At 56.0% G+C, this 9,248-nt stretch overlaps 1 protein-coding gene across 2 annotated transcripts in view; it reads left to right on the top strand.

Annotated features, from left to right (window-relative positions):
• The first annotated feature begins 231 nt into the window (after positions 1-231).
• PIK3R5 (phosphoinositide-3-kinase regulatory subunit 5) overlaps positions 232-9,248 on the top strand; it is a 60,934-nt gene continuing 51,917 nt past the window's right edge. For both annotated transcript variants that reach the window (XM_037409432.1, XM_037409424.1), the window contains exon 1: positions 232-336. The gene's annotated coding sequence lies outside the window, so the exon portion shown is untranslated. The remainder of the gene's footprint in view (positions 337-9,248) is intronic.

Here is a 9,248-nt window from a genome sequence, read left to right as displayed (position 1 = left end):
GGTGGATGGATGGATGGGTGAATGGGCTGGTGGATGGATGGGTGGGGGTACACGGATGAATAGATGGATGGATGAATGGGCGGGCGGGAAGGACGGGCGGGCAGAGGTGAGGCCGGGCGCGGTGGAGAGGCCGGGACGCGGTGGAGGGGCCGGGGCGGGCGGGCCCGGGGCCGCTGGGCGCACACGTGCGGGGCGGGCCCCGCCAGCAGCCCCGCCCCCGCCCGCCCCGGTGCCGCCGGTGCCGCCGCCGCGGAGCGCAGCGCAGCGCAGCCCGGCGTGGAGCCGGCGGGGCGCGCCGAGGATGGGCAGGGGGCCCCGGCGGCAGCCGCCCCCCAGGTGGGAGCGCCGCGGGTGCGGATAGCGGGGAGGGTGTCTCCGTGTACCGGGGGCGGGGGGGGTTCGTGCACCCACTGGGCGCGGTGTAACCGGGGAGCTCCGTACTACCGGGATAGCTCTGTACGCCTCGTGTCTGCGGAGGGGGTGGGCGAGCAGGGGGTTCCTTATAACCGGGGTGTCCGTGTAACCGGGGAGCCTGTGCGCCCAGTGGGCACGTGGGGGGGGGGGGTGTCGGTGTAGCGGGAGAGCGCTGTGCACCGCTGTGCCTGGAGCGGGCTGGGTGATTGGGGGGAGGAACATTTATAACTGGGGGCGTCCCAAGTAACAGGAGGGGGAATGAACCCGGTGTGTGTGGGGTTCCCGTGCAGCTGGGGGCTTCCACTTAAACCCACCAGCGGGGGTGTCACCAGCCCCGTGCTGGGGACTTGGAGGTCCTTTGCAGCCTTGGGAGGGGACACCCTGCAGCACGTCTCCCTCGGGGTCCCCTGGCAGCCCGGCACGGTCTGTGGCCACCGTGCCCTGGCCAGGAGGAGCCGGTGTCACCCACAGGTGGGGACGGCCCCGCTGCCGTGACTCATTTCTGGACTGTACTTGTTTTGCTCCATGCGCCCCGCAGAGCTGCAGCCCGGGGCCCAGGTGTGGGCCCTGCCTGGCCCCAGGGGACCACCCCGCCATGCCTGGGTCCCCGGGAAATCCCGGGGGCTCTCCAGTGCCTGCCTGGAGTTTTGGCAGGGCTGGTGGCGGGGGTGGCAATGAGTCACCCCGTGTCACTGCAGCAGGAGCTCTGTTCCCCGGGCTGGGGGGACCCAAGGGCCAGGAGTCGCCTGTTGCTCCCATCACCCTCAGCCGGGTCCCCACAGCCTGAGGGGCCGGAGGTGTAACCCCTGGGAGGGCTCTGCTTTGGCAACAGGATGTGGTTTGGGATGTATGTGACAAACCCAGCAGCGTGTCATCCTTCTGCCATCGGAGTCTGGACAGGTGCCAGCCCTGAGATGTCCCTGTGGTGCTTCGTGCACCAGCCTGTGCCGATGGCTGTGCCTGCGAAGGAGCATCTTCCATCCGGAGCTGCCATGGCCTGACGGCGTGGCCAGTGCCGACCCGAGGGTGCCCAGCACCACCCTGGCCTCCTGCTCCGCTTGCTTCTGCCGCAGCCTCCCCGAAAGGATGTTTAGCTGCTTTGGGCGGTGTAAACCCTAAGGGAGGAAAAGGCTAGGCTGATTCAAATCACTAACGAAAGCGGGAGAAAAGAGATTTCAGACCTTTGTTTTCATGTTTATTAAAATCTCACTGCTGTCGCCCCAGCACACTTAACATTGCTAATGGCTCGTTTTCGGTGCTGCTGCTGCTCTCAGTGCAGTGAAAACTTGCTCAGGTAGCTGCAGGCTGGTGCTGCTTGCCCTGCTGTTAAAGGGGCTAATGCTGAACAGCTGCAAGTTGTTTAGTTTTTCCATTTAGATTAATTTTCTAGATCCTGGTTTGATGCAGAGCCTGCAAACTCCAGGGATATGCAGGATGTCAATGCTTTCATTTTTGTGTGTGTCAGAGGGGTCTGGTTTTTGTTGTTGTTGTTCAGAGCAAAAACTTGCATGGAGTTGCAAATTGTTTCCAAAACACGATTGCAAAGTGTTTTGGAGCTCTTGGGTGTTGCTCAGATTAGAGTTTAAACCTAGAAAGATGAGAAGATAAAGAGCAGGAGCCTAGCAGTGGTTGTTGCAGTGGTTCCATCCCTCTGTTACTGTGGCGTTGCGAGGCTGGAGGGCTCTGGTGGAGCTGGGCAGGGTGATGCACTGCAGGTTTCTGCAGGGAGGCAGCTGGGCAGTGCAGTGCCTGGTCTGCACTGCCAGCCAGGGGTGTGCATCTGGTCCAGGGCCAGCTCCAGCCTCATGATGTCCTGTGGAATTTAAGTGGGGGGAGCTCACTGGTCTGCATTCCCTGGCATCGTGCGGCCATCGCTCTCCTGCTCCCGGTAGCTCCGCAGCCTGGTCGGGGAGAGAGGAAAGGGGGTGAAAAGTGTTGGAGGTGCTTGTGCAGAGGGAGAAGCTGTCACACCAGTGTATTTGGGGTAGGGGGTTAGGGCTCCTCGCTGGCAGCCTCACATCTCTGGTGCTGTAGGATGGTGCAGCTGGCTAGTCCCTCCTCCCCGCTGGAGATCAGGGCACCTGAGTTTGGAGGAAAGCAAACCAAAGCTGTCACCATGTGCCTTTTGCTGAACGTGAAAATGAAGACGTGATTTTTGCACCAAGAAAGAAGAAGTGAATCCAGACGAAAGCACTGGCAGAGAGGTACTGTACGCCGCTCCGACGGGGTGTGCTCCCCATGCTGTAGCAGCCCTCAGGGCTGAGGGATGCCAAATGTGGCAGCAGCTTCGCAGTCAGCGTGGTGCTCCGGCTGTGGTGGAGACCAGGACCCACTCAGGGGCATGGGGACCGCTTGCAGCCTTGCCACGCTGCAGCTCACCTGGGGTGCTTTCGACTTCTCTTTTTTGGGTGACCGCTAAGTTGTTCCTGGCATGACGGGGCTGCCTATTTTTAGTTTTTTGCATTATTATTTTGCAAGTGGAAAATTGTGCATGGGTTTGCTAGGGGAGAGCCCCCCAGGTGAGTGCCCCAAGGTTGTTTTTGAGAGATGGGAGGCTCCTGCTGCATCTGAAATCTGCTCCCATCAACACTTTGAACTTGCACTGGGCAGTAGGTGAGAGGATGGGAGGGGGGATGAGGTTCCTATGGAAACTGTGCCCCCCTCCCTCCGTGGGGCACTGCACAGCAGCCAGGCTGGTTTTTCTTGCTGCAGCTCTGTGCTCTGCAGCCGTGCTCGGCAGGGGAGGTGTTTTGGGCTGGGAATGTTACTCCTGACTGCAGCAGAGGAGAATGTGACCTGTGGATGCAATGCAGGCTCCATAGCTGCAGCTCAGGCTCTTTCCCTTCTCTCTACAAGACTTCCCTTGCATTTCCCAAAGAGGCTTGGTATTGTGGGACTCCCCATCCTTGCCTCACCTGACATGGCCAGAGGTGGTGAGGGGACCCTTTTGTCACCGTTCCAGTGCCAACCATTTCTTGTGAGGGTCCCACCCATCCAGAGTTGTCATCGGAGGGTCTGCAGGTGACCCCTGCAAACCACTCAAAGTTGCATCCCCCTTGCGCTGCATGTGCTGGGGTTTTTCACCTTCCTGAAAGCACAGCTGGTGGCACGGGTGTGATATGCACAAGGCTGTGGTGAGCTTCACCCTGTGCTGCAGCCCAGGGGGGTGGACAGGACCTTTCCCTCGTGCTTGCTGCTGGCACTGAGCCCTCGTCACCGGCCGTCTGGGTGGGAGCCCGGGGAGCAGCTGCAGCTCCTGAGCGTCTTTCCCAGCATGGAGACCAAAACCCAACGTTTCCATTTTTCTGATCATGGCTTTGGCCGCCAATTAGCACGACGTGAGAACTTGTCTCCCTGATGACGTGCCTATGTGACTCCTCAGATGCTTTAATTGCAGGGTTTTCAGCAGCCAGGATGCGATGAAATGGTAATTGTTGTGATTGTATGCCGTGCGGTAACTAAAAGACGTGTCTCTTTGGCGAAGCTTAATTAGGAAATAGGGACACTGTTGGGAATGGCTCTGCGATGCGATTTTCCTAATGAAAGCTACTGAATAGGCAGCCTTGTAATGAAGAACAGACTCGCAAGGGGCACTGCCAATTGCTCTTCTCTAGTGTTAATTTTGTATTTCCTCCCCATTGTTTCTAATACCCTCTTGGAAAAGCTTGAAGATAAAATGCTTTATTTTCTTATGCCTTGTATCCTGTTTGGCAAGCTGCATTTATAGCATGTGCATCTGGAATACATGAGTGGCCAGGCATGAGCTCCTTCAGGCTTGTTAATCTCTGATTTCAAGCTCTGCCACTTAAAAAAAAAAAAAAAAAAGGCAACTTCGGTTTGCGGTCGGATGATCCACTCCCTCACTAGCATTGTGCAGCAGGAGATGCTCGGCTGAGTTTGCAGATGCGTAGCTGGAAGAGAGCTGGCTCCGTCGGGTGTGAAGGCAGTGCGATGCTACGGGAAGCGCGGTTTGTTTGGAAACAACGTGGTGGGGTTTCGTGTTCGAGGCTTGGCTGTTTTCGTCTCAGCTGTCCTCTCCTTGCAAGTGTGATTGCTGTATTTAACTGTAACCTGCCACATCTGAGAGTTCACCCAGGTTTGGGTCTCCTGCTGGTAAGACGGAGCCCACAGGTCGGTCCTGGCAGCTGTGTGCTTCAGTGCTCCCACCTGCGCTGTGCCATTCCTGGAGGGGGCTGGTGAGTGCCCGGTGTGTGCCCAGGGAAGAGTGGGCTCCAGCGCTCCCTCCCTACTGTGCTGGGCTGGCTGGCCCTGGAGAGCTCGGCAGAGGTTCTGAGCCAACAGATGCGAGCGTGACCTTCTCTGCTGAGTTAAAAGGGGAATAGGAAAACGCTGCCTGGCTGGGTGACACGGTCCTGTGGTGCTGTGACAAATCATTGTCACAGCAATGGTGCTCGGTGCTGCAGGGGGACTGTATTTGTAAGAGTGATGGAGATGGGGCTTGGTTTTCCCTCAGATGCCCAAAATTCCCACATTGCTTGGGGCGAGAGCAGCTTGGGTGCTCCGAAATGCTGCTGGTCCTTAATTTGGGGTGGATTTAAGCAGAAGTGGGCAGAGCCTGGCATGAGCATCTCATGTGACGAGGGTGCCTGGCAATGGAAGGGCACGCTGGAGCATCGCCTCCCTGGTCACGCTGCTCACAGCTGCCCAACACTGCTCCAGCCGAGCAGGAAGAGATCAGCTTCAGCCCAGTCTTGTGACTGTCCTTAGCAGCTGCTGCAGTATGGAATTCGTCATCTTTTTTATCCTATGTTGGAGGGTTTTGTGCTGTAACATCAAGGTATTCTCAATATTGTGTTAATGTCTGTTCTAGTGCAGCGCTGCATGGACGGGTGTATGGCTGGTATGTGCACACTGTAGGAAAGACCGTGTTGGCTTGAGCTTGCAAAAGTGTTTTTCATCCCTTCCACAAAGGCCCATTCTTTGTTGTCTCAAATTAGGATGAAACGCTTCCCCTTTCAGCTGCTTCCCCCATCACTCTATGTCTATTTAAACCCTCAGCCCAGAGGCTTCTCTGCAAACAAGCTCTCATCCTTTCAGGTGGCATTTCCCTTTTCTCATTGTTTCTGGCAATCTGTACATGTGAAACTTCACAAATGTTTCTTCATTCTTGGTGTCTTTGTGTTGACAAACCTTGCAAATCGGTACAGACACCGTGTACAGCCTCCCACCGCCCACGGGTGCATGATGGAGTTACAGCAGCTCTCGGGCGTGGAGGCTTTGCAGTCTGACTGAGCAAACACCAGCCCTGCAGACCCAGGCTGGGTGACATCCCCGCTGCTCCTCATCCATGTGTGTGAATGCTGCTTATCTGAGAGGACTTCTGCTTGAGGCTAACCTCCCTGGATCAATTAACCCGATGGCAATCAAAGCCAACAAGCCTAGCATCACCAAAGGACTGCTCATTAAATGCAAATTGTTGCCAGGTTGATCTGCTCTGAATGATGGTGGGTGCTAATCCTTTAGGGACCTTGGATGGGGTGAAGAAATGGCTATGTGGGTTTAAATCCACTTTTGCTGGGACCGAACACACCTGGAGCCTGGGGGTCTCCTTTGGTGGGCCCTAAGCTGCCAGATTGCGGTGCTGGCTTTGAAGTGATGGCAGGATAGCGAGTATTTAACAGCATCCTGCAGGCTCCTTGTGGTCTCCAGCCAGAACACTGAGTGTGATGCTTTAGGCTGAAGGGGGTAGCCTTTGACCCTGGCAGTTGGGCACTTGCAGTCAGCTTCATGCCAGGTCCCAGGAGCTCAGCTCCTGGTGAAGAGCTGCAGTGAAGAACTGGCCCTGCAAGGGCCTCCTGTGCCATGATGCTCCTGCCCATCATGGGGCTGGGAGGGGTTCAGGCTGCATTTGCTGTATGAGCTCTTACCCACCTGTGAGCAAGGAGTGCGACTGGGGGCATCTGGGGACTTCTGCATGTGGGAGACCAGCTGCTCGGGGCTGTGCCAACCTGGCTGGAAGCTTTTCAGAGGTGTGTTGTGCTCAGTGTCCCTCACTGCTGTTGTATCACCTTCAAATATAGTCACCAAGCGATGGAGAAGGGATGGAGCGCGGTGGATAGACCCTTCACATGGAGCAGACGATACCTTTCTGCTTGTCTTCTCCATGGCTTCTTGGGCTGATAGACATGTAGCTCTGAGGTCAGCATAGGCTAGGCCAAGGGATGGTCCAGCTCAGGGACTCACCCTCAGCCAGGGAGGCTCCAGGGGCTTGGGCTTCTCTCACTGCGATGGGATTGCCCTGAGTGATCCAGTCCCAGCATCTGCAGGACTTGGCACATCTGGGATGCAGCAGTAGCCTCCAGCACAGCTTGAGCCTGCTTTTTCCCAGAGATGAATACAGGGCTGGGAAAGGTTTCATGCCTGGGCTCATCATTCCCCTCTCAAATGGCAAGTGTGGATGCTGCTGTGATGTTTCAGTGCTGTGGCCTGTTTGAAGATGGTCAGGGGCTGAACAGCCTGGTGGAGTTGGTGGCTGCTGGCCATTCTACTGTTGGATGGATGCCCACCCCTCCGTGGTCTGCCTCCTCATGTGCAGTCTTCCTTTCTTCTCATTGATTATGGTGCTGCTGCTGCTGTGGTTGTACCGGGTCCTCTGGTCGAAGTGGTGCTCACACCCTTCCGTGAGCTTTGGGAGCGCCTGTGGATCACGGGCGTGCTTCCCCTTGGCCCGTGGGTGGTGGGGAACAGCCAAAACCATCCTTGCCGTCATCTGTCTTTTGTGGTGCTGCAGCCAGCGGTGCTGGAAGTAAATTGAAGGTTTTGGGCAACCAAGCCAGGGACTAAAAAGGCTCCTGGGTTCCCAGCAGGGTCTCCACAATGGCAGGAAGCAACTTCTAAAGCTTCCTTTGGATACACAGGGCCTTGGGGGAAAGATTTACTTGCTTGTTTATGCTGTAAGTTAATCTATTTAGTGGGTTTGGCATTAAAGCTCACAAAAAGGCCTCTGAAATGGTCACGCTGCTTGTTTGTAGTGCTTTGTCTCTCACTTACTTTGTTTCACAGCTGGAGTAGTTAAGCAGAGACGGAGCCAATTGAAATCTCACGTGTAAACTTGTTTTTCCGAATAGGCTGAAGGAATTAGCATGAGCTCTTGCTGTCCTTTGTGGTCGCAAGGGAGCTGCGGGTGGGGAAGGCAGCGTGGGGCAGAGGTTGGGGGCTCCTCTGGGAGGGACCCTCAGTTGTGTGTGCTCCATGCCACTTTGCTTGGCTGCAGGATGGGGATGGTCCCTCGCCCTACTGAGGCTAATAGGTGATTTTACAATAGAAAAAAACCCCAACAAACCAAGCCCCCCAAACCCCAGCACCCCTCCCTGTGAGCCAGTGTAGCAGAGTAGGGAGCTTTTTGGGGGCAAGGAGAGTTTGGAGAAGCATAGGAAAGTGCTGGGTCAGTGGAACAAAGAATAGGTGATGAGAATTCTTAATGGTATCATGGTATCACCCTTTCCCTTTGTGTTTGATCCTATCCTAAACATGATAGTGCCACCCACATGTAACCCTGCACAAGAAAAATGGATGTTACCCAAGGGCCATGTTCAAAGAAGCCCCATGTACGCAGCAACTGCTGTAGAAGGCACATGGGACAGCTGGGGTTGAGGTGTGTGCCCAGAGGTAGTAGGTGATGGGCTCACTCCCAAGCTGAAGACTTTGTTGGAGTGTCTTCAGCTTGGGAGGGAGCTCAGCGTCTTCAGCTTCAGTCAAGTCTTCAGCTTAGGAGGGAACGCAGCATGTGCTGTGCCTGGGCATGGACTGCAGCCCCCAGGTGTCCCGTATGCTTTTGGGAGGGTGTCTCCTGCTGAGCGTGGAAGTACCTGGAGGCTTGTCCCCTTTGCCCCATGTGAGTGGCCACAGGACCCTTCCAACAGGGATGTCCCCTTGGATCTGGCCTGCCAAGCTGAGCAGCCACTGTAGGGAGCGTTGGGAGGAACTGACGCGCTGTCATGTCCTTCACTTCCTTCTTGGCAGGGGCAGCTTGGGCTGCTGCCTTTATTTTGGGAAAAACTTTTTTTTGTTTTCTTCTCTCTAAATTATGCATTTGCTGATTTTTTTAAATTCCCCCCCCCCCCCCCCCCCCCAGTCCTCTCCTGTGACACACAGCCCCTTCTCTGCTGAACTTCCACCTTCCCTGAAAAGCAGCCCTGGAGTTTCCATTACACACTGCTGAGGCTGGGCTGTGCCAAACACCGTCGCTATCTCCAGCCCAAATCTTGGGGCTTAACTCGACACTGAGCTTGTAATTGACTGTGATGTTGGGTGAAACTTTAATCTTCACTGTTGTGATAAAGACTGATACAAGCTAAAATTAACTCTTGCATCATGTGGTGAGGGGTTTTCATAACTGGTGCCAGGAACAAGTACGTTTCCTCTCTGAAAAGCGGGTATATATAACTGCTCTTTTCTTACTTAGATCAGCTATGTGTCGTTATTGCTGTTTTCTGAGGAGAAAAATAGAGGCTTTTCTCACCCTGGCTGAACTTTGCCAAACCTGTGCAGCCCGGGTGCTGCTGGCTGGGGATGGGGTTGCTGGGTCATCTCTCTGCGTGTGCCACAGGCTGGCTGGGAGCGGGGCTTGGGTGCTGGGAAGGTGAGGAGGTGGTGCTGGCTGTGTGGCAGTACTGGCAGAGCTGCTATTGCCGAGGAGAGGGAGAGGGAGGCGGAGGAGGGAGGGGAGAGGGAGGCGGAGGAGGGAGGGGAGAGGGAGGCGGAGGAGGGAGGGGAGAGGGAGGCGGAGGAGGGAGGGGAGAGGGAGGCGGAGGAGGGAGGGGAGAGGGAGGCGGAGGCGGGAGGCGAGAGGGAGGAGGGAGGGGAGAGGGAGG

This window comes from Falco rusticolus, chromosome 1, assembly GCF_015220075.1.
Source record: "Falco rusticolus isolate bFalRus1 chromosome 1, bFalRus1.pri, whole genome shotgun sequence".
NCBI lineage: Eukaryota > Metazoa > Chordata > Aves > Falconiformes > Falconidae > Falco > Falco rusticolus.
This window is presented reverse-complemented; position numbering and strand designations above follow the sequence as displayed.